The sequence below is a fragment of the Catharus ustulatus genome, chromosome 14, assembly GCF_009819885.2.
Source record: "Catharus ustulatus isolate bCatUst1 chromosome 14, bCatUst1.pri.v2, whole genome shotgun sequence".
Classification (NCBI taxonomy): Eukaryota; Metazoa; Chordata; class Aves; order Passeriformes; family Turdidae; genus Catharus; species Catharus ustulatus.
Window position 1 is genome coordinate 1,769,589 of NC_046234.1, and position 26,550 is coordinate 1,796,138.

General features: G+C 40.3%; 1 long non-coding RNA gene across 3 annotated transcripts in view; it reads right to left on the bottom strand.

Moving 5' to 3' along the window:
* The window catches only part of LOC117003063, a 137,686-nt gene that overhangs the window by 48,061 nt on the left and 63,075 nt on the right, over nt 1–26,550 (bottom strand). For all 3 annotated transcript variants that reach the window (XR_004419451.1, XR_004419452.1, XR_004419450.1), the window contains exon 3: nt 4,320–4,447. This is a non-coding gene — a long non-coding RNA (uncharacterized LOC117003063). The remainder of the gene's footprint in view (nt 1–4,319; nt 4,448–26,550) is intronic.

Here is a 26,550-nt window from a genome sequence, read left to right on the forward strand (position 1 = left end):
CTGAAGATTGTGAAACAAACAACGAAAGTAGAGTAAAGGATGTTATCCAGAAAAGCACCCAAAAGAGCTAGAAGCTAAAATAAGTCCAATGTTATCAGTCTTTAGCAACATCTTACATATAACAAAAAATACAAAGATATGTAATTAACTGGACAGTGAAGAACATTTCCAGAACATGCAGAGAGAGTTCATTTTGAAGTCATAGCAACTTTCTTCATCTGCTGGGGCTGCATCTGTTTGTTGCCAGAATGTACTCAATGCTGAGTATCTCTATTCCTGCATAATTCTTATTCACAAAACACAAAAAGAACACAAACAATGTTCTTCCTTTTATCTATTTGTAAGTATGTTTAGATAAAGCTATTCTGATAGTTTAAGACTATTTGTTCAGATTGCACAAGCTATTCAGTGCCAGAGTTATTTAAATCCTTGGAAGAGGTACTACAATAGATAGAAATGATGTATGAATAGTACATAAATGATGATAATGGAAGGGCTGATTTAATAAATGGAAACTTTAAGCTGAAAGCACAAATGAGAAGGCACTGGATCTCCAGCTCCACTGATGTGGAACGTGGGGTCACAAAAAATGGAGGGGAAATGATGCATGTTGCCCTGCTAGGATTTATCCCATGCTCTGAAAACTCGACATCGGATAAGCTGCTGGAGCTGCCGCCTTGCAGATGATACTTGAAGCTGGCAATCTAATCATCTGCAGCACTTTTTCTAAAGAATAAGGAATTAGCTGTAGTGAACTGGCCTCATTTCAACCTGCATAAGTACACCCTCACACCAATGATTCCTTTGCTATTTCTTAGGGGGAAAAAAAAGAACATATTCTTTCCTTGCTGTAAGCCTTTTGCCTAGGAACTCTCAGTTACAGCTGTAATCATCTGGTTCTTAAATCTGATATCAAACTGTTAAATTTGCAATGTACTTTGAGATAATTTATTCTAAATCTTCAGATTATTACTGCAGACATCTCAAAGAACTACGTATCTCCCCCTGCCTGTTCCAATAATGAGGTATGAAAGAGCAAAGTGAAAGTTTGGTTTCTGATTCCTCCCCCTTTTTTGCCCTGCCCATTTATATGCTTTGAAAACTGAAGTCATAACACTGTCGGAACTTTTTAAAAGTGGTTTAATAAACATAGGATGCTTGCACTTACTTTGCATTTTAATAGCAATGCAGTGGCACTAAGACACTGCCACAAATATAATGCATAAAATTACATAGGGTTTTAAGGGCTCATTTTTGTCAGGCATATACATACACACATTTTAAAACTATTTTGTTCAAAACCTAAAAATCCTCTCTCAGCTTTCATTTTCCCTTATGGGTACCTGACTGCCTTTCAGGTGGAATTTGAAGAGCATGCACCCCTCAGAGCTGTTAAGAGCCAGATCTTTGTGACTCCAGCACTGTAGTTAGTTTCAGTGGAAACTTTTCAATGGCACCAGAAGAGTACCTATGGAAATGGTCACATTGTTGATCTGACAGTGACTTCCTTGAGGACAGTTCCAACATGAGGGATCAGTTCCCTAATCTGTGTACATATATACACTGTTTCACAGTTCTGCTTGATTGTATTTGTAATTTTCCTCTTCTTCCTTCTTTTAACTACTACAGTGCTCTCCCACATTTCAGTATACACAGAAAAATGTAACTTGACTGCGTCCAGGGTGTGCTCCTGCCCTGATATGCTGTGTTTCAGTGTGGTGTATCTGGTGCTTGTGACCATCAGATGGATGTGACAGAATACTCAGGAGTGACCACTGAAAGCATCAGTGGCCAAGCATTGTTAACACAAGAAGTTTGGTTCAGGATTTTAAACTCCCGAAGTATTGTAATTGCCTGTCCAGGGTTTTGGTTTGACCCATTTTAAATATCATGTGTCTGTTTTGTGAGTAGACCTTCATTAACCTGCCTTGAAGTTCTTAAAAATTAAATTAAATCTCACTAGAAAAGATTCAAGTAGTAAGTGGTAGTTTTAGTTCTAAGGGATATAACTTGTACTGTTATGCTTCTAATTTTGGGCCATCAACCCTCTCTCTCTCACCAGACTCAGGGTGACATTTCACTCATTTTTGTTCAGAGGTAAATTGGATGACCAGGAATGAAATTAATTCCAGAGTTTGACTCAAAGTGCATTAAAATAAACAAAAGGCCTCATATTAACTTTAACAGAATACCTACAACATTTAGTAGAGCACTAGACCACTGCCAAAATATGCACACAGTTTTAAAGGAAAGGCTTTAGTATTCTATACTATACTGACAATATTTAATCTATGTTTATGCTAAGCAGCAGAGCTTTCTTTTATGTTTCAGATGTTGACATTCATAAATTTACAGTATAACACTGTATTTTGCTTTTGCATTAAGTTCAGCTAGACTTATCCTGACAAACGTTTGTAAAGATATTTTTACTTACTAACTCAAGGGACTACAATCAGAATTTTTCACTACATACCTTCAATGATAAAGGGATTATAGACTTGAGCAACTTACATTGTATAATAAGCTGCCAAATGAGATGAGGTAAAACAGTAACTCCACAAAAGGATCTAATTCAGTGTACTTACTGTGTGCTAGCATTAGTCAGTGATTAGGTTATTAAATCCTCTCTAATTATTATTTGAAGCTTTTCATAAATAGCTTTTTGCAAAATGAATCTTATCTAAAAATTTAATTTATTGGATGTTTATAGGGTTAAAAAAGTGATTTTATGATATAAACCAGAATTACTTCCTTTTTAAATAAACCAAATTGGTGCTGTAATTGAGATGAGCATGCTATTTTTTTTTCACATAATAATCTGATATGGGACTTTCTTCTCTCAAGAGACTTGCTTGATCTGCTCTTTATAGACATTCAGTGTCTGTAAATATGCTTTTGGTTTCTTTATCAGTAATAGTATTAGACCTGAATGCTTCACTATACAGTATAATGGGATATTAAAGGGCTTTCTGTATATGCTTTAGACAAGCTAGTCTAATAGAAAGAAATTAATACATAAAGGATATTCTTTACAAGTAAGCAATACCATTTATAAGGATTTTCTTCTACCATTTAGTTATATTTTTAGAGAAAATCACATTGCTTTCTTTCCCTTTCTTTTCCCTCTCTGTGACTGTTTGTCTATTCTTCCTGCTTGCACTTTGCTACTGAACCATCTGACTATCTATGTTGCCATGGAAAGGACTGCAATGCCATAAATTCAGACAAGTTCTTGTGTTCACTTTTTTTTCCATTTTATTCTTAAACAATCATCAGCACAGGTTAGCTACTTTCATAAGGGTTTTCTGGCACTATTCATTTCTGGAAAAGATACATCAAAAACATTTTACTTGTTTCAAAGAAAGGAACCAACCCACACACGCAAAAGTCAATGCTTCCCAACTTGTAGATACCTGACTGTTTGAGAACTGAGCCAAATTATGGGCAGTTATCCATCTAGTCTTATGGTAGCTAATGTGAATTCCAGAAATGCTAAAAAAATGAGTTAAAAACATGCTGAATAATTAAAAAAAAAAAGTGCTGGATGCCTCAGAGGATTTGTGATGCAATTCAGAAATTTTCATTTTCAAGTCACTGGTTAAACACCCCACAGTCTGAAATTTGCCACCTTCTAAAATCTTTAACGTGTGGCCCTTTCAGAGGGAGCCCAGCTCAGTTGCCAGTGCCAGCTCTTCCCACCAGGAAAAAAGAGCTTTGTTATGTAAGTAGGGTCTCACCTGGGCTCAAAAGGCAAAGGCCAGAACATCTACCAAAAGCAGGTCCTCCAAGTACCACTCTCATAACAGACCTGGGTTTGTTCAACAGAAAACTCTTTGAGCCACAAACTAAATGTCTTTGGACAATGGGCTCCTCAAGTCAAATCTACTGAAGTAAAAGGGAATATACCACTTGGGCATGGCAGAGGCACAATCACATGCTGTAATGGGACCAAAGTTCCTCATGCAAAGCCAGGCCAAGTACGTTTCCATGTCAGAGTAGGGTCCTATGTGCTGAACACTGCAAGGGCCAGTCAGCACCACCAGGCCACATCCCCACGTTCCCCATTCCCCACTTTTACCATCCCAGAACAAAACTGGGGGCTCACTCCCTCGGGATACAGTGCCAAAGCTCCAAACAGACAAAATAAATATCCACACTTGTACTTGGCAATGAACACATCCTGGCCCTACTTCTGTCACTGTATTAATCATCCACTGCTGACATGAGGAACAGCTCATTTTGACCAGTAAACAACAGAAATGTGATTCAGAAGATACAGGGAGAGACGTGCAGGCTCAGGAAGCCGAGCACAGACTCACCGTCCTGTCTGCAGCCGCAAGCTAACCTCATGTTTGGCTGATGGCTGTGTGCTGAGCTGCTTTCTTCAGTATTTTGCATGTTGATTGGCTAGTTATTCAATTCTGCCTCTGCTGGAAGCCAGACTAACCTGTGGGAGAAGTGTGGAAAACAATTACAGTATATTGAAATGGTCACACAAGTGCAGTACACGGCAACACTTTACATTATTAGGTGTTACTACATGCACGGGCACTCACATGACAGAGATCTTAACAAGACTAACAAATAGGACATCTGCATTCCTGTAAAAACATTTGAGATGAAAATTTAACATTAAACCAACACTGTACATATTGCAGTGCCAACACTGCAATCAATTGGTCTGCCTTGACTTGCAACATAGTATGGTTGCCAGAGCAAAACAGAAATGTTCATTACAGCAACAATTAATTGCTTGCTATTTTTGAAAATTAACAGTTAATATTTTTTTCCAAACCGAACCAATTCAGTGTTACTGTGAATTTTCATTTCATTTCATTCATTTCTTTATTTTTGTCCCTATTGTGCATACAAGGTCAATTAACTGGTAAATATAATTATTTTACAAAAACATAGCAAAAAACCATAGCAAGCAGCAGCTATTATAAATAACAACTTATTTGCATATTTCCTTGTTTCTGAAGAGAACAGCGATGTTACAGGTCTGAAAATCTTTGCAACTCTAAAACAGTGAGACACTGTTTTTAAGTAAATCTGCTTCAGTAAGTTTCTAGTAAATATGCCATTTCTTAGATTAAAATCAGCAAGTAGAAGCTGGGTTGCAGATTTCAGAATCTGTCTCATTTGCATCTTCAAAACAGAATGGAACTAAAAGCTTTCAAGCTTTATTGTTTAACTCCACAATTCTGTTGCTCTTTTTAAATGAAACAGAAAAGAGATATATGTGAATACATCACACATTTTAGGGTAAATGAATTTTTCAAATTGTAAATTAATATAATTGTTTGTAGTCACCTTCACAGCATTTCTGAAGTTGAAACTGTGAGCTACATTCTGACTGAATTTTGTGAAAGATGTGGGAAAACATGACTCACTGGACTTTAATACTGGCACACAAAGACCCCTTTCTGACACTGTTTTTGATTTCCAGGGTGTCTTTAAATAAAGAAGATATTCAAGACTGAGGGACAATGAAGAACTAGGATGATTTCTTTTAAAAGGAGAAATCAAAGAACAGCACTCCTCATGTGCACTATATATGGCAATCTCTTTGGCTGAATATCAAAGAACTGGCTAATACTCACATGTTGTGCTAAAACTGTGTGGCTAGAGAGGTTTTCCTACAGGTATTTCTTGATAACAACTTCATGTTGTTGGATTTGTTTCAGTGGCTGTGAATCTGTAAGCCATGCATATTGTGTTCCATTTACCACTTCACAAGAAAAAGTATTTAGTAAGCTTATGGCAAACAAAACACCTCATTTGTGCTGATTGGTGTAGACAGGTGATTTGTAGATTCACACATGCTGAGCTTCAGGCACTTTGAAAAAACTACATTGGGAGAATTTGCAATTTATGCCCCAGCCCCAATGCAATTCACGTGTTGGGATGCTCCTACTGAGACCCACCAATGGGAACTGACAGCTGCATACAGCACACTGGAAACATTTAAAGCGTGCTGTAAAGAAAATAGAGCAGTCTTTGCCTAGCAGGGAGAAAAATCGATGAGTCGGCACTTGGCAGTGGTGACCAGCAGGAGGATGCTTCTGATAAATGCTGAGTCATTGATTTCCCTCCCTGATCAGCAGCAGCTGCTCCATTCTCACTGCAGAGCCTTCTTGCCGCGACCACAGTGTCAGCAGCCTTTATTGTCATCAAAGCAAGAGGTATTAGCTGACAAGACACCCAGTTTATATATTTTTGGTTTCGATGGCACTACTTTGCAATTTCTAAGTTGCTTCTCAGCTAGGGCACCTAAAAAGACATTTGTATCAAGGCAGAAGATCCAATAGCACAGGCAGCTCACAGGTACAGACAGTATTTGCACGATAGATGTGTGAATGTCACCCAAGCCTTCAGTTTCTTTTCTCACCAGGAGGCATAAATTTCATAAACTCAGAGCACAAGCAAAGAGGTTAGGACATCATCTGAGAAGGTAAGCTGCAAGTCAGCACAAAGCTTACATGCTTAAAGGCAGAAGTATGTGTAAATGTGCAGATGGACTGAGCTCTGCTCATGTGCCATGGCTTCAGTCTGTGGTGTAACATGGTATGGCTGAGGACCAAAGCATAATTGTAGTTTGCAATTTTATGACTGTAAAAAAGCAACAGGTAAAACAGGTGAAACTACATTGAATGACTACAATGAAAGTATAGTCAGAGTAGGTTATTACAAATCTCAGCATTTAATGAGGATGTATGTATTTCTTAACATGTTCTATCATTTGTTATATTGTTTACATTGCCATAATTATTCTCATTAAGTTAATGTATTTATATATCTGTTTGAATTGATCTCTGAGGAAGCAGTTTACATAAGGAGAAAAAAAAAGAGAAGGGGTTGTCATGAGATAAATGTTGTTTCTCAGCATCAAAATCGACTGAAATGCACTATTTATAGTCAGGCACTTCACTTCTAGTAGCAATGCTGAACCTCTACATTTCAGGTTCCATTCATCACGGAATATGCATGACTTTGCCTCAAAACACTCAGAAAAAGTGATAGGTTAGGCTTCTGTGCCTGAACTGATCTTTCAGCAAAAGCTCACATGGCCAGCCACAAAACCATTCTCCCTTGACTCTACGGGTGTTTGTCCTCTGAGAAAGAGCCTCTTCACAGCAGTAACAAGCCTGGATTCAGGAGAGCCCATAACAGGCAAACTGTATTTTCCTAGTTAATTCAGCTGCACACTGAAAACTGCTCTTTTATAGTTTGTTTCCTGCTTTCATAAGGCACAAGTCTACTTAAATTCTTTTGCTTTTTCAAGCAACCTCATCTCCTCGCTTCAGTGAGCCCTTGTTAGAGTTGCATTGAACTCAGTGGTTTTAGTTTATATAGATTTTGGAAAGTATACATCAGTTACAACATCCACTCAGGTTGTAGTGTTTTTTGAGTTTATAAACTCTAAAATTTAAGATGAACATCACTGCCAGCACCTTTCCTTTGCCTTATCTCCCTGCATTTCTGAAAGCCTGCCTTCATCCTGCTGTGCCTGGGGCAGCTGAGCAGGCTCCTCCTCGTACCAGTGGCTGCATTAGCGCAGAAGCTTTCAAGGATAACTGCTGCTCCTCGGGGAGCCTGAGAATAGGAACAGGCAAAAGTGCTCTCATTCTTTTATTCCTTCACACATCTGGGGTCTGAAGTGTCTTCGGCTGTGCTAAAAATTTGCTAACTTAAAAAACAAGTGTTTGAAATCAGATTGTAAGCTGTATTGCAGGTAATGAGCTGTGCAACTTCTGAAATCATACACATATCACTTTCTTTAAAACTGTTGACCAAGGGTCTGAAAAATACAAAACAGAAATAGCAAATGAACTCAAAAGTGTAATGTGACCCAGTCTCATGTCTGGACTTCTATGATATGATCCACATGAACAGAAATTACTCGCACATTAGCAGTTGCCACTGACGCAAGTAGCAGTGTTCTTGAAGTTCTCCATTTAATTTGCCAATGATTTTAGTAAAATACTAACTTTGCAATCTGAAGGCCAGGTTCTGGTACTGACTGATGACGAGGTGACAAGGAATAGAAGAGGGATCAAATTAAAAATAAAGAACACGACAGATACTAAATAATTCCATTATTGACTGAAAATTAAAGAACACTCTATTCAGGACAGAATTCACAAAGAATAGAATACTTGGTGTGTGAAATGTTTTCAACTCCTATAACATTGATCAGAAGGGGATATGCTACCCACAAGTAATGAATATCCAATACAAATTACACATATTGGGACACATAGTCCAAATTTTGGATTACATGAGGTTTCCTTAAATAGATATTACAAAGAACAAGATTCTGAAATGTTTAGATCATATCTAACTAATGTAAGATTGCTACTGATCAAAAAAATACGTGATGTTACAATTAGTCAGTCAGATCATCCAAATCAGCATATGAGTTGATTGAACTATGACAATTTACCATATGTGAGAACCTGCTTGATATCTTCAACCAAAGAAGATCAGAGAATCAACATTTGTAAAGAGGAACACTTCCTTAGAGACACTATCAAACAAACTTTTTCAGATGAAAAATGAAAATCAATGAGAACACTGCAGAGGCTGTCACTATCACCAGTATTCAAACAGTCTCAGTGCATGTAAAAGAAGAAAATTTATCTGAAATTAAATTCAAAAAAAGCTTCCCATAATGATGTGTAATTATGAGAAGGGGTTTAAAATTTTTTATGAGCTCTGAAATCAGGTAACATCCTAGAAAATAGACTTTATCTTGACAGGATAACATTTGGAGTCATCATATTGCGTGTAACCTTTCTGTTACAATCCTGAAAATAAAATCAGAGTACTGAAGAACAGCCCCTTTTGGACACAGAAGACATCCTTAAAATATATTCCAAACACTCTCAAACGTTCAGAGAAACAGCTGTTCAATCTTATGTCGTATCACTACAACATTCTTGTTGCAAAAGATAGAGACCTTGCATAATCAACATATTCTCCTGGCATGGTCTTCTATCACTCCCGTTCTCACCCTCTAATGTCGCTGCTGCATTAGCAGCACTTCTGTTTGACCACATATGCTGAAGATTATTTTCTAGAATAGACTTTCACAGTCGAAGGGTTATGAATACTGCTGGTCAGAGTTGTCAGGAGCCTTCTTCACAGAAGATGTACAGTAATTTCATGAATACAAGCCGCACCATTTTGATAAGATTTTGCTCCCACACCGGAAATGCGGCTTATACTCAGGAGCGGCTAATATGTGAATAATTTTCTGACATTTACAACCTCAGAAGTGCCAGCCAGGGCGCCGAGCCAATCAGCTGCCAGTAAAAGCCAGCATTTTGCGATTGTTACAAATTGTTACTCTGTTGCGCCGCAGGTGGAGCCTGGCTCCCTGCAGGCAGCACAGGGGGCGGGGAGAGAGGCAGGAGAGCTCTCTCCTTCCCTCCTCTGCCGCAGCCTGGGGGAGAGACGGAGGGGCCCCATGCCGCCATTGCCGTGGCTCGGGGAGGCGGCAGGGGCCCTGTGCCGCCATTGCCGCAGCTCAGGGAGGCAGCGGGGGGCTCCGTCCCTGCCTGCCACCACGTGGTAGCACCGGGCCAGGGCAAGCGAGCCCAGAGGCAGCGGCCGGCCCCGAACAGCCCCGCCGAGCGGCCCCGCCGAGCGGCCCCACTGAGCTGGGCCACCTGGCCCCGTTGGCAGCCCCGAGCAGGCCGAGCCTGCACAGCCTGAGCTGAGCCAGTAAACCCCGCCCTGCCGCGGTTCTGTTACTAATTGGCAACTTTGTTGCACGCGGGTCCTCGCTGCGAACGACAGAGCGGCTTATACTCAGGTGTGGCTTATTTATGGACAAAGAACTAAATATTTGCCAACACCCAGAGATGTGGCTTATACTCAGTGCGGCTTGTATTCGTGAAATTACTGTAACTTTACTTTTACCAAAAGACATCTGGTCAATTATTTGTTAAAGCTTGTAGCTTGGTTTAATGATGTGGGACTAGAAACTTCACTGATAAAAATTGATATGATTTCAATATACTCAGCAGAGATATGCTGAATTAACATCAATACAAAATACGTCCCTAAAAACTACAATACAGGAAGACATTAAGCAGGCATGCATCTTTTAAAAACTGATTTAAATGTAAAATCTTCACTTTCCCTAGATGTAAATTGGGAATATTCTAGCCCTTACGCAAAGCTATTTGAAGGTAATGTCAGATAAGAACCAAATTTGGCTCAATGTCCATTCACGGATATGCTCCACCCTGTAGAAACACTTCTCCCCAGTCAGTATGACAAAAATGTAGGACAGAGAGCAGACAGTATTAGTTCGTTTTTGCTCACTTTTTAAAACCTTCTTTGGAAGCATCTTTTCTCTCCCTCTATGTATGTGCATGTGTCTACCCCTCCTCTTTCATTTCTTTTCTCTGTAGGGCATCAAAAGTGCTTTTCAGGTGGGAGGGCAGCAGTGTAAAATTGACTGCCATTCTAGTCAATTTGCTTCAGCAGCTATTCCATGTGTAAAGCACTTTATACAGAAGGAAGATTTTTAGACATGAAGACCAAGAAATCTATTCTTTTACAACCACAAAGTCCCTGTGAAATCAGAGGTTTCAAGAACTCATGCGAGGATAGAATTTGGCACAAAACCCACTGGAAGAAAAAAAGCCTCTTAAGATCTTGCAATTTGTTTCCCCTTGTTTTTCTTGTTAGCAGAAAGAAAATAATTTGTTCTAGAGAAAAATGTCTACCCAAGAATTTCAAGCAGGTTGTACACAGTACCACTGGAGCATTTTTCACTGACTTCTACTGTCTGAAACCAAATTTAAGTGTTATTTTAAAAGCAAATAGAGAAATACAGTTATCTGTCTACATCCAGCTTGTGTGTCTCATGATTGGTTGAGTTGCTGTCATCCAGTGATAAGTACCATCCATTTCAGTCTTCTGGTGTTCACTGCCTTTCTAGGACCTCACACAACTTTTACTTAACTAAGTATTTAAGCTATAAAGGCTGTACCTTTAACCACTTTCACTTACAGTAATTTCACAACCATAAGGCACACCGGACTATAAGGCACACCCCCCGGGAGTTGGCAACTTTCGCAACTTTGTAGATCATATAAGGTGCACCAGACTATAAGGCACACTTTTTTTTTGAATTAGTAACAGAATCGCGCCATCGCAGGTCTACTGGCAGGTGCTCAAATTGCAAACATTTTTCACAGATTGGCGTAGCCTTTAAATGCAGTCCCAGGTGCCCTCCCCGTGCCGTGAGCCTCGGCACTCCTGGCTGCCCGGGCTCGGGACGGTTGTGGCTCGCGGCGGTCCAGGGTGGCTCGGGGCTGCCCATGGTCTGGGTTGGCTTGGGGTGGCCACGACTCGTGGCTTCTGTGGTCGCCCACTCCCGCCTTGCCTGCGCAGCTCGCACCGAGCCAGCAGCAGCGCTTCCCTGTCTCCCCGCGCGGCGGTCGGGGCCGGCGCCACTCTGCTCTCTCCCTGCGCCACTCTGCTCTCTCCCTGCGTGGTTCGTACAGGACCATGGAGGCACCGCTCTCTCCCTACGTGGCTCGTATGGGGCCAGCGCGGCGCCGCTCCACTCTCTCCCTGCACGGCACGTATAGGGCCGGGGCAGCGCCTCCTCCTTCTCTCCCCACGCCATGTCTGGGGCCGGCACTGCCTCCTTCTCTCCCCGTGCCGTGTCCGGGACTGGCAGCCCCTCCCTCTCTCCCCATATGGATTCTGCCGGCCGTGGCCACCCGCTCCCGCTGCCCCCCGTGACTCGGCGCTCCTACGGCATCGCCCCCGCATTGTGGCTCACACTTCCGGGGTGGCAAATGTCGCAACTTTGTACATTATATAAGGTGCACTGGACTATAAGGCACACTTCCAGGTTCGGGGGAAAATTTTAGTCAAAAGGGTGTGCCTTATAGTCGTGAAATTACTGTAATATGTTGAGGGCAGGTGTTGAGGACAATTACAATTTTCTTGTGGCTGTTGATCTGGAAGGAAGGTCATTCTTACTGAAAACAGGTGGTTGCTACTTGACATACGAAAACCCAGCAGCCTTCCACATGGCCAGGACAACACCAAACCAGTCAGATATTTAGTGTAACAAACAAGTATTTTAAAGACAAACAGTCTCACTGATTCTTTCTCACAAATGCTTCAAGGCCATAATTTAAGAAAAATCCAAAGCAACAACTAGTTTCCAAGTCCATCATGTAATCCCAATTATGGGAAGTCTGCTACTAGGTAGCTCAGAAAGTTGGCAAAGAAATAGTGGGTCAACCTGCATCTCAAAAATATGGATCAGGCCTCGGGAGGCTCTTAGAGAGTGAATTAAACCTACCAGTCAGGACCAGCTCAGAGCAAGAAGAGAAACAAGTCTCCTGTAGAGATTTCTAAAGCCTCTCATAACAAGTCAGAGAATGCTACAAAACAGGAAGGAACTTCATGAAGAAATATTGTGGCTACCCCAAGACATCCTGAACTATATCCTTCTCATTCCAGACAGGCACTTTTTTGAACCTCAGCATAATGAAAAAGGTTAACAGTTCTACAGTAATCTGTTTTTAACTAGCTTTATTGTCAAAAAAAACTCTTGCCTAAAAAAGCCTAGCAAAACACCTTTTTTGTGCTTGAATCACACACTCTGTCGTGACCACAAGATTATTCCCTTTGGCTTTGCATCAGCTTCTTTTTTGTATTTGAAGACTGCTGTCATGTTTCTACCCAGTGTTTTAACTCTAGTCTAAACAATCCAAACCTTTGTAATCTTTGCTCATAGGTCACTATATTACTCTGTTCTGGAGCACATGAGAATTAAACCTGAGCTTAGAACTTTTCACAGCCATAAGAGAGTAGAAATACTTTATTCATTTTGCAGACTGTGCTCCTCATTTTAGAACCCAAAATTTCTCCCCTCCACTTTTTTTACACTAGTATGCCATTCCCCATTCACGTTCAAGCTGCAGACAGCTACAGCCCTTAATTCCTTTCCTTTATGATTGTAAATTGGTTGGTTGTTTCTCACTGAGTTGATTCTATGAATGACTCTTCTTGTCTAAGTACAGAAACTGGACTTATTTTTAATTGCATCCTGGGGTTCTTTTCATACCATGTTTCTAATCTGTAAAGGTCCCTTGGAATTCTAATCATGTTCTCCTCGAGTCTTCAAAGCTTTGTGGCATCTGCAAATTTAATATGAACATTCCTTACCCTATCAATGAAGTCACTAATGAAAATATTTAACAGTATCTGGCTCAGGACAAATCCATGTGAAACCACATTTGATACATCCTTTTCTATTTCCAGTAAATCATTGGTAACTGTTCTTTGACTTTGGTTTCTCTAAAGTTGACATCTATAGCTTCAAGAGATATAGGATAGAAACACAGTTCCTAGGGTTCTAGTAGCTTTGTGCCTGCAAAGAGCCCCTCCTGAGCAGTTTTACACCCAATCTAGCCAGCTCCATCAGTTTTACCTCCTTCACCTCTACCAGTGTTTGAGAAAGGGAGTATCTAGACCCAGACTTGTGTACTAGCTTGGCCCAGCTGGGTGATTAAAGGAAGGAATGTTGGCTTGATTTTCCTTGGTTACGTGCATTACATTAGGCCCTTATCAGTACTTTGATGTCAGTTTTTGTGGTTTAATTATATACTAAGAAGTATTCTTAGGTAAGCCAGGAAGAGCTGTCCTTATGACTCAACCAGCTACATTTTGGCCAGCTGACTGTACATTTAATTAACACCCTGGGCTTCAGTTCTGCAGTCCTACCTCAGGCAAATCTCCCATCAAAGTGAATGGGAGTTACCATCTGCGCAGGGCTGAACAGAGAGTCAGTGGAACAGCTCTACAAGTTTGGGCAGCCAATCTTTATGAATTTTTCAGTAAAGCTGTTAAAGTATTTTTAGATTAAAATACTCCTTTTAGTTTGAAGAGGTTAGTTTTTTTCCTTAACTAGTGTGTTTGAGTCATTTGTAAGCCGGATATTGGTGAAAACATTAAGAGAGGTCTTTTGTATTCAGTCATTTAATTTGTATTCCTTCCTTGGTGTGGGGACATTTGAGCATGGTGCATCTCATAGAAGCAGTGTATATGTACCACATCAAGTGCATAGAAGAAAAGTTGCTCCTTTGACATAGATAATTGTGTGTTGAAAGACACACTCTTGTCAATGCCCAGAGGCAGCAAACATGAGGGTGTTTAATGTTTGGTAGTAGGTTAACATTTCACTCATTCAACTTCATAGTAAATCTGCTCTCAACTTTATAAAAAAAAGAAATCAGTTCTCAATCTCAGTTCTGAAGCCCTGTCCCAAACTTTCAGATTTTGCTACTGGATAACCTTAACAGAAATAGTTACTATAAAATCAATTTAGTGATGGGTCACAACCATTTGCATCTTTCACATCACTGACTTTTAAGAGACAGTATAAGAACACAAACAAATCCATGATGCTATTAAAGACTTTGGAAAAAGTGGGATTTAGAAGATCTGAATCCCATGCTAACCTCTACGCTTCCCAATTCAATCTGATTTTGCTGTTACCAAGGACACAGCTTCCGCAATGGTGCTGGGTTACTTGTTAAACTCTCCTCACCTCACCACAACCTCATCCCTCAAAGACTTACAGGCTTCCCCCACCAGTCACAGCTCTGCTTCACTTCTGAGATGTCTCAGAGACGAGACGGTGCCTTGCTGGCTGAGAGGGACAGAGGAGCAGCATCGCTTGCCTCAAGTGCTAAGTCAGTGCTCTGGAGCTGCAGCAGAAGGACTGGAGCAGCAGACAGCACTAATGCTTGAGGGGGACAGAAATGGGTTGAAGGCCAGAGAACAGGCCACAACACTTCTACTGCAGCATCAGGACAGCCCAACAATGCTGTGTATTCATCACGTCTAATGCACTTGTTGGTATGGGGATTGTCCGATGTGTTTCTCTTAAGCTGGTGAAATCCAAGCGCAGACCCTGCCAAACTCAGAAATGTAATTTGGATTGAAAGAATTTGTCATGCTTTGCCTCAGAATTTGGTCCCCAACCACAATAGCCACAAAAAGTAGCAGTAAACTGCATCTGTGATTCAGGAGAGAGTACAAACTTCACGAAAAGAAAATCAGTGATGGACCAAAAATATCTGCAATGGAAACATGCATGCATTGTACTTCCCATGTCTCACAGAAAGGCTGTTCTTTGGTATAAGTAACAGACACTGGTTTATTTTGTGGAACAGGAGACAGAAGAGATTTTTTTCATACTGAAATGATCAAAGAATAAATTCAGGTTTTAGTTTTCTCTGTATTGTGTTTAATTGGGGCAGGGGAAAATGTGGAGGTGGAGGTGGGGAGAATTTAAGAATCTGGTTGTCTTTAAAGAAGGTTTTCAGCCTAATACTTTCAGCAGTGAACTGTGTTGGGTAGAAATCTATCTTGCACTTGTCACATCTATATTAAATTATCTACTTTTTTCATTTTACAAGGGAAGACGTGAGCAGAACATTACTCAGCTGTCAGGATACAGGGCTGTGCTGACGAGCAGAGTAAAGTGAATATATTCTACAAAGCTGCAAATCCGGCACAAAGGTACCAGAGGAGGGATTTGTATCACCAGTTTCTCCTCCTGTGTTCCTGGAAGGCAGTTTTGAGTAGGCTCTGTTGACTGCTTTTTGCTATGATGATATTTAAATGCAATCAATGGCGCTTTCTTCTGCAAAAATAGTGTCTCCTGACTACAGTGTTACAGATAAAGACTAGAAAAATATTTTTAGCTTTCATCAAAAACAAACTGACCAATGTAAAGCTACTATGATGACTTATACAGATGATCCTTGCCTAAAATACCAAAAGGTAGTAAAGAACAATCTTGCAACTCAGTTTTTACTATGTTTTGCATGCATTTTGGCATATCAGAAAATTAGTAGGTTAGAAGAGCATTAAGACACCTTACTAAGAACATTATAGATATTGTATTCTTACTTCTCTAGACGGACATGATAAAAAAGAAAGAAGACCACAGAATTTCCTGATAATTCCCCACTTTTATCTTGACATCTGACCTTGTGGGTCTTAGATTTCGCTGTAATCCATTTTCCCACTTACAGGAATAAACATGTAAAAGAGAGTCTTATATTCCTTGCAAGGACAATTTTAGACCACAGAGTGGTAAGACTTCCAGGATTCAAAAAATGCTAGAAAGCTAAACCTGAGTGACTGAACTGTGACAATACAGGGTAGACAGGGAATATGCTTGGGGACAGCTAAAAATTATACTATAGAAAAAAAAAAATGCTGAAAACCAAGATAGTTCCTGTGCCTATCACTTCCTTCCAATTCATTTGAATGTATGCAGTGTATGCAGTGCTTTTTATTACACTCCCTGACCTTCAAGGCAGTACTGTACTTCTGGGTATGGTAAGAAGTTGAATGAGAGCTCTTTTATATGAGAAAGTTATGCACAATAAAAACAGAAAGTCATATTATAGTCTGCTAGCAACTTTTCAATACATGCATGTACTCAGTATACTGCAGAGTAACCTCCCTTTACGTTCACTACTAGCTGAGAATATCAGAATAGGATAATAATAGTATTCAGTTAGTGCTGTCCACATTTAAAGCCTAATATATCATACAATTCATCAGACAGAAAAATTGCAGAAGACAAACAAAAGAACAGAAGAAAAAGCAAATTTACTCCACTAAATAAACAAGCAAACACAAAGGCAAAATATCAAATGCCAACCCTGAGTCATTTTCCATAAAAATAGATACCCCACCTCTTAACTCTGCTCCTAACTCCCACCCTGGTGGGTCACTCTGCATGAAGAGCTGGACATTATTTGTTTGCCAAGAACATGTTTAATCTAGAATCTGCAGTTTGACACCAGAGGTGCAAGAGATGCACGCAATGCACTTCCCCAGCTCATTTTCAATAAGGGAAAACACCGAATCAGCTGCCAAAACAAGTGCAAATCTTCAGTGTCATCAGAAAGCACTGAACTTAGACTATGCCGTCTGTCTCATCTGCTCAGTTTCATTTCCCCTCTCACAGACTCTTTTCAGCAGTTGCACTTCATGTGGCATTGGGTTACACAGAAGCCTGCTCAGCTCTTGTTTGATCTTGTTTGTTTACCTTAGTCATGCTATAAACACTAAATCTATTTTCCAGCTTATGACAAGTGCATCCATTATTCTTTCTTTCCAGCATCCTAAGCATTCTAAATACTGGCCACAGAAATGTTGCTCCTTTCTAGTATCCATTTTCTACTTTGACAAAAACAGCTACAGAGGTTTAGGGGGAATTTGACTTGTAATGTTCACCAAGCTTCTGCAGTTCCTTACTCATATGTTGAATATGGAGACAAATATAATTTTTAGCTTTTTTTTTTTTAACTACTTTTGTGGAATGAAAAGTAAATTGACAATTTGAACCCAACTATGTACAGTAATTTCACGACCATAAGGCATACCGGACTATAAAGTGCACCCCCCGGGAGTCGGCAAAATTTGCAACTGTGTAGATCAGATAAGGCGCACTGGACTATAGGGCGCACATTTTTTTTGCAGTGAGGCTCCACCCCCAGCTCCCTCCATGCAGTTGCTGGCTGAGGCTCCACCTCAAGCCGGCAGCCATTGGCCCCGGGGCCTGCCTGTACCCGGCAGGGGCGGTGCTACAGGCCCCCAGGCCCGCCTGTATCCGGCGGGGCTGGGGCTTGGCCGCCGCCCCTCCGTGCTGCCTGCACGGGGCCCAGGCATGCCTGTGTAGGGACCGTACCGCCTGCACGGGGCCAGGGGGTGCCTGTGTAGGGGCGGCTCCACCTCCACGGGGCCAGGGGGTGCCTCTAGAGGGGCCATGCTGCCTGCATGGGGCCGGGGGGGTGACTGTGTAGGGGCTGTGCTGCCTGCACGGGGCCGAGGGGTGCCTCTGGAGGGGCGGCTCCACCTCCATGGGGCCAGGGCGTGCCTCTGGAGGGGCGGCTCCACCTCCATGGGGCCGGGGCGTGCCCGCCCCTGCTCCGCCCCGCCTCCACCTGGCAGCCATGGCCCTGCCGGCTCCCCCCGTGGCTCGCAGCTCGCACTTCCGGGTAGGCAAATTTTTTGAACTTTGTCCATCAGATAAGGCGCACCGGACTATAAGGCGCACTTCCGGGTTCCGGGGAAAATTTTAGTCAAAAGGGTGCGCCTTATAGTCGTGAAATTACTGTAATTCATCTCAGCTTGGGCTAAGTTGTGATAAAATACCTTGAGAAAGGAAAGTGGGAGGCAACATACCTCTTCCTCAACTAGATGTTTTTGCTAGGAAAAGATAAACTTCCATCTTTCAAATTAATTGTCAGTCAAGAGGGTCCAGGCTTATACACACCTCCTTGAGCTTTTTAGTCTGAGGATGCTGCTGAACCACCCCATGAATGAATTTCTGGAACGACACTAACAGTGCATCCCTGCACCACCTCCAGTTTCCACTTGTGCCAGTGGCATATCTCATGGAGTCTGCTTTCAACATTTCTCATTTAGTTGTATTCCAAAACTGAGGAGCAGTATTTTCTCTTAAAACAAAGACAGAACTTACCAGAACACTGTTTGATAAAAACGAACATTTTTTTGTACTGCTGAACATTCTGCACTACTAATAAATTCATAATGAGAATAAAAGGTGTTCAGCTCAGTGGGGAAAGGATAGATCCTTATAGTTCCTATAAATACAGACACGTATTTTACAAAGATCATTTATGAAGTCAGACTTAATATAGTTTTGCATCTCCTGTAGTAGGATATTAGAAACAATGAGGAACTTCCCACCTACACTCACTCACTGTGAGACTGCTAATAACCAGCATTCTAAGGAAAGCAGCATCTTTATCCGCTTTGGAGTATATTTCTATGTATTAGGGTATTTAAAAGGCATTTCAAAGCCACACATTCCAACACTGACTCTGACTTTTATAGCAGCAAGAACTGGACTCTAAGATATTGCCCAGCTTGCTGAAGAAGAAAATTTTTTTATAACTTGCTCTCTGTAACATATGAATTCAGGTTATTCTAGTCATTTATACCACAGTTTGGCATAGCCACTGGAAAGCAAGGATGCTATGGATCTTCATTATTTCGCCCAAGATGCTTTCCTTACTATCTGATGTTTCTTCCTTTCCATGCTTTTCTTTAGCTTAAGAGGCTCTGCATCAGTTGCTAGAATATGGATATCCAAGACCCATTGTGGCATTATGAAGTGTGCTAAAGCTCTGCGGGCTCACGTGACGGTAATTCCCTCGTCTTGCACATACGGTGCATGGATCTATCTTGACATCCATCCTAAAATTTCCCAGACCTTCCCTTCAAGACCTCAAGGGAGATATCTTTACAGTTCATGTGCCTTATCACTATTATTTTCAAACAATGTGGTATGTGGAAGTAAATGCCCTCTCCTCACCCAAGGGAGACAGGCAGTAAAACCAGAGTGCCACTGTGTGAATTAAGAGAAAGATTAAAAACATTGAGATAACGTTGTTAACCACAGCACTTGACAAAACATAGTACTGTCTCTAAAAAAAGCTCACCTAACACCCAATACCAAGTGTTTTTATCTCAGTAAACAAAATTCACACATGTAGTTAATAAAATTAAATTATTAATAAAAATTAGATAACATGATACAGCTGAACTACAAATGACAGGACTTATTCTCTCTATTCTGTCCTACTGATGTTTTTGCTTGTGGTTTTATATCCTACTGTTCTTTTTTAGGTCACTCCAGTTGTTTTGGAAAAAGACTGTCTTTTTACTCATTTAAATGTCATATATAAATACTTATTTACCCAGTAAATAATAGGAAGAGTTTCTGATAATTTGCGAAATCCTGTAACATACTGTTCATGAACTCTACTTGAAGTTGAGGAGGGACCAAGAAAAACACTGAAAAGGACAGTTTTCCTACAAGAAGAAAAGTATTTTTAAATCTGTAAAACTCATGACATTGAAAGATGGTGACTGGAAAAGTCAGAGTACCACTCTATGTTTGAAGGAGAGGACCTTAGCTAAAGAGGTACTTAAAGAGAAGGAACTCACAAATCCTGGCAGGACATATACCCAAATCCTAAAGAATACATGTGAGCACTTAGGATAGCCAAAGAAAATGTCAGGGGAGAGCTGAATGTTCTATATGGATATGCCAATTTTTCATGCTAAAGCAAAGAGGATTTGCTCTTAAAATCCCTCTGCATGATGTCATGATTTTCTTGTCTGTGTTTTTGACTGTATGGTTAAAACTGGTCAATCAGATGAAGGAGAGGAGAAAGAGATGAACCTCAGCAGGTTAAAATTGGAACTTAAGGCAAGGGGGACTGAAAGACCCTCCTTTTAAACAATGATGTCAGCTAGAATCTCTCTGCCAGAGAGGATAGCACAAAGGTGGTGCCTGGAGCATAGGAAGTGATCCTGGGGAAGTTCGGAGTCATGTCTGTAGATCCAGACACAATCCAGTGAATGCTGAATTTCAGAAATTTTACCAGAGTTGTGCAACAATCCTCACCAGTAGTGCTGCTTGTGAATGTACACATAAAACTACTGTCCAGACATGGAACAACACTTTGAAATAGCTGCTTGGTGTCTCCAGAAAGAACTGATTAACTTGAGCAGCTCCACCTTCCTGCAATTAGAAAACATTCACGAAATTCAAACCCCACAGAAAAGCGTGAATCTGAATGTTCAGAAATACTTGGGAAGTGGACAATTACTTGGCCATTTTCTAGAAAGTCTGAATTGTAATCTAAATTAATGGAATGCACTATGAGTCACACAATTATTTCATAATATATAATCATGAGGCATCCATCCCATTTGTTTAACAAATTTTTTAAATTTCCTAGTGAAAGAAGAAACAGTAAAAACCCTAATGTAACATCAAAAAGCCACTGCACTTCTCAGTATTACTGCACAGGTCCTCTACCTGCACAGCACTGTTTTTATTTCTCTGGGCCAGCCTCCACATCAGGAGGCTTTAGCCAAATGGCTGTTCTGGATACTCACAGTCACATCCTGTAGTTACAAACTTCACCAAATTCAGCCTCAAAGCTTCTTTAAACAGAGCTATATTTGTTAGTGCTCGTGCACAGCACTGCTGATATTGAAATGTTTGATACTGAAATCTCACATATGCCCTTTGTTCTAAAATACTTAGTGAACGTAATTTTGTCCCGGGCTGTGCACTGTCTACTCAGACACCATACACAAAAGCCATGGCTGTGCCATCTGTAAATACATTTGAACAAGGAAGTTTTGAGCAGCTGCCAGAAAGCAGAATATCAGCAGAAAAATACTTTTACTCAAAGAGAATGAAAATTTGCATGGCAGCAAAAAAAAAAAAAAAAACCAAACAAACATTGCCATCACCATTATGCTGCTAAAGTGCTATTGTAAATGTGCATTGATTGTTTGCTCACTGACAGCAAACAAGAAACAGGCTGCTTGTGTGGGAACAGGATACAGTCTCTTCAAAAGGAAAAAGATCTTCTAAAATATTCAGTCAAACTGCTAGGAAATTGATCTGTCCATTTTTATTTTTTAAGTGAGAAAAAATAAGTGTGTTTGATAATTAAAAAAAACCCAAACAAACCAACCAATCAAATAAACAAACAAACAAACAAACAAAAAAACCAACCCCACAAAGCAGTCTTTTCCCTGGAAGTTCCTGAGAAAAATTATATTGCCCCTAGAGCTTAATTTTCTTTATTACCATCTATAATTGTTTCCCAGGGTGTAATCACTCACATGTAGCTGGAACAGTACTGACTGGAGAACGTCTCCTATATAGGCTTTATTTATTTTTTCCAGAGAAGGGAGACAGAGGCCTGAAGCCATGATTTTGTCTTCATTCTGTGTGCAACATATCTCAAGGACAGAGCACTGGACTGTAAACAAAAGGGAGAGCTGTAAGGTCATGAACATTCCTGGAAGCCTATTATACACAAATACAATGTGGAAAGAATATGGAAATCAGACTGAGCTTAAGCAATATTCATTTTATGCAGAGTTTTACATGTTTCTAAGAACCCAAGCTATTTCAAATTCTATTAGATCTTTTGTGTTGTATCATTTAATGTATTACAAAGAAGCTTTAGCTAACAGCAGAGGTGGGGGAGAAGTACAAATCTCACAGCAGAGCATAAAATACCCTTCTTGAGTCAAAATGTTGTCTTTTTTGGAACAAAAAGTAGCCCTATATAAAAATGGGAGTTTCAGTGCTAATTACACTATAGGGACACAACTGAGGAAGCATGAACAGGAAAGAGATAAGAATTTTTACCTATGTGTTCGGTAGGTTATTTTAGTCCTACTATCTTCCATTCTGATTCTAGGCTGATCCTTTCACACTTGTCCATTCAGGAAATAAATAAAAAAATAAATAAATAACAACAAAAAGGCCCTTATATTAAGTTCCATAACACCAAGAAAGGACAGAAATCCTTTGCAGCATATTGGCCTTTTTAATTTTATTTTTTTTTTCTGCACAGGGAGATATTTTCAAGACATGTTTTTCCCCGCATATTGTGCTTACACAGACTTTTTGGTGGTGCTCCAATAGAAAAACATCTGCATGTGCAGTTCTAAAAAGCTTTTCAGCAATGTAAATTATTAAAGACACAGGGACTCAAAACCATACAAATGCAGTGAAAAGCAAAATCCCTGTTGGCTTCTGTACATGACTGAGTTATGTATTGCTTTCTCCTTATCTTCATTAAAGTCTACACAGGAAAATCATTCTCTGTGGTCCCTCTTCTGTGTCAAATGCTCAGCCATATTCTATGTCCAAAGCACTGCCTGCTCATGCAATCCTCACTAACTTCTCAGTATGGGGACTAGAATAAAATTAAATGGACACTTCTAAATTCTTCAGCTTTTGAATTATCACATGTGACTCTTGGCACTGCAATTGCATGAACAATTACCCATGAATCCTTACCCATTATTTTACTGAATAGCGCGTGCCAAGAATGACACAATGTCAAGTTAAATAAAACATATAAAATCTCTCACCTGCTCCTAATTCCTACTCTCACTTAACTCCCCCTTCCTACCTAATCCTTTTTATTTTGCCTGAAAGAAGAGATGGGCTTCACAGTGAGCCAGGTCAACAACCTTGAATTCCACTGGAGCAACAAGAGCAGCAAATTCCACAATTAAGAACTAATATAGGAATGTCAGTGTCCCACGTGATTTCAGTGGTTGTAGTCGAGGCTCAACTCCATGCATGAAAACCCTGCTTGTTAAAAATCAACACAGCAAATTACCCCAACAGACAAACTGGAGGCAAACACCTCCTACAGATGGCAGTATCATATTCTTGAATATTGAGCTAATATTTATTTGTTGCTGTAGCATCAAGTCTGTATGACAAGCATATGCCAAAGTGCCAAGAACCTCCAAAGACAGCACCTCTTCCGTTCTGATTCCTCCCCAGCTAACAACTGGCATAAGGAATACAATATTGTTTCTGTAAGAGCTGAACATAAGAAGTGACCTGCACAGTCTTTGACAGATGGAAAATCACAGGCAGAAAATTCATTTGTTGCTGAAAAGCATTTCTCACCACTTTTTTTCCTTTGATACTATTATAATAAAATATTTTCTATTCTAAAGAAGTCTCCTGAATCCACACATCACAGGCAGAGGCTAAGTATTTTATTGGCACTTTCTCCTTTAGAAGCTACTCAATCCAATGCATCTGTCTATTCTACCTGCTCTGCACCACTCCCAGTAAAATGTGATCAGTAGATAAATGGGAGAGCAAGGGGGAGGAAACAGCATAGATGGTCTCAGTGCCAGCAGCTATCAGCCAGGCAGGTTTGTGTACCATTAGGAGAAAGAAATACAAAGTGCTCTTTCTGTATGCTCTTCTTTGTGTTAAAGCAAAAGCTCCAGGGAGTAACTTAAAATCAAAGGCTGACAGGGCTCAGTGAATCTAAACAGTTGTAAGACAGCTGGGGAAGGAGAGGCACACAGGTGCAGAGTGGAAGGACGAGAGGAAGGAGGAGATATGAATACAGAAATAAAGTTGAGCAGTAAAGTATCAATCCACCTCACCCCTTCATCTTGTTCCAGCAAATGCTGGCAAACAGCTAAGTTTAATTATTTTAGAGTTTTTTTGAACTCTGTTGAGATGAAAAAGTGCTTTCAGCTTGTCAGAAACATTTGTGTTTCCACTTTTATTATTTTTTAATTGTTCAAATACATTTCATGAAGCCAACATAACCAAGCATTGCCACCAAAGTGCTGAGGCAATCTGAGTAGATCTACTTGCAAAATAGTTCCTGTTTTACTTGCTTTTTGTGTTAAGAGTCCAGTGCCACAGAGGACTTGGCAAGCCTTCAGTGTTTATCATGAGGAACTGGCTTTTTATTTCTTCCCAAGACACAATGTTGATACAGAATGAATTCAGTACTGAAACAATGCCTCAGGATGACATTAACAGACACTGCTGTGGCATATGAAATCTTTCAATATTTATTCTGTTCATATTCCCAGCAGTAACAATGTAGTTAATAAATTCACCTGAAGTCTCCACTAGAGTTTTTCATTTCCCATTCTAAGCTGTTTTAAAGTGCTCCTATGCACTTTACAGTAGTTGCGCTCTTTTGTCACAAATTTCTTAAGAGTTGAAGAGTCTGATCCCTGTAGGTCTCAGAATTACCATATCCTACATATTAATCAAAGTTTGTGAATCTATTTAAGATTATAAGACTAAAGTTACCTAAAAGTTTAAAGTATAAATATACATATATTTATTTTTAAAAAGAGACGGAACATGTTGGCAGTCTTAGAATTCACGCTATTTTCTTGTTGGGTCAATATAAAAGGATTTTCTCGGCTGATATTTGAAACAGACTGCTGCTAAATCCTATGCAAACTCTGGAATGCATCATGCCTACACATGCTTACATTTTTTTGTATCACCAAGATTACTAATTACACAGCATGACTTATTTATAACTGTATGACTTTGATGCTCTGATGCCTGTTAGAGTCCAAAATCAAGTACAGCCTCAACACAGGCACCTGCTTGTGGATATAAGTACATGAACAGCAGGGAACTGGCCCATCTCAGTTCATTTCAGGAGCTAATTCACAAGCAGTGCGACCAGTAGGTCTCGGGAGGTGCTTCTTCCCCTTCTCTTCTGCACTTTTGAGACTCCGCCTGGAGTTCTGCATCCAGCTCCATGACCTCCAACATAAGAGAGATATTGAAGTGAGTCCAGAGGAGGTCCCCAAGATGCTCCAAGGGCTGGAGCATCTCTGCCATGGAAACAGGCTAAGAGAGCTGGGGGTGTTCAGCCTGGAGAAGACTCCTGGCAGACTTTAGAACACCTTCCAGTGCCTAAAGAGACTACAAGAGGGCTGGGGAGGGACTTTCTACAGGGGCATGGAGTGATAGGACAAGGAGGAATGTCTTCAAACTGCAAGAAAGTAGGTTTAGGTTAGATATTAGGAAAAAATTCTTCCCTGTGAGGGTGGTGGGGACTTGGCACAGGCCACCCAGAGAAGCTGAGAATGCCTTATCGCTGGAAGTGTTCAGGGCCAAGTTGGATGGGGCTCTGATTTCTGGTCTAGGGGAAGGTGTCCATGTCCATGGCAAAAGGTTTGGAATGAGATGGTCTTTAAGGTCCCTTCCAATCAAAATTATTCTGTGATTCTATGACGATTCAATGATTTAATGCATGAAATATGGCAGGTCTTACTTTGCATCATACTCCAAGATATGATAAACATTAAAAGTATAGACTAAAATCCTCACCTGTTTTAACTATCATAGCTCCACTTGCTTCTATGGAGCAATTGCTAATTGCTAAAGAACTGGACAAATTTTAAAATTCCTAACAAAAAATCACTTAAGGTTTCACCATTGGGATCATTGAATGCTGCGTCAGTGTGTGGGCTGCATGTGAACAAAAGGGTTTTCTTTAATAAATGCTGAAAATGAAGGCTATTATTAGTGATGATCTTCTGACTGTGAGGCATTTTTCAGTGACAACTTTTACAGAAAGAAGTGATCTGGCCTAACATTGAATTCAGGGGTTTTTTTAAGCATAAGTCCCATACAGAAATCCAATGACTCTATTCAGTGTCCTACCTGCATCTCAAAGAAACATATCCACGAGAGGTGTTCACCTCATGTTTTCTTAGTGCAATATTTATCCTGAAAAAGCACTTAGGGACTTAAGCACATGTATATGTGGTTATTTGTATTTGTATAATGCTTACAGGTAAATGTGTGCAGATCACTTCACCCTAAGTAAAATCATCCTTTAAACTGAGCAAAACAAAAGTTTCAGAATAAAATTTCACTGGGGTTTTAGGAACTGAGGAATATGACAAATTTAAATTACCACTTGGTAAAAGGCAATTATCCTTGAGGAGATGCTTCCTCTAAAAGCAGTGCCTATCTTTAAAAAAAACTGTCATATTATAATCTCTAAAATGTATGTACTTATAAATTTAAAAGACTGTTTAGTAAGACCTCCATGTCTGACTCTGACTCTTAATTTACATTGTAAATGGATAAAAAAGGATATACTG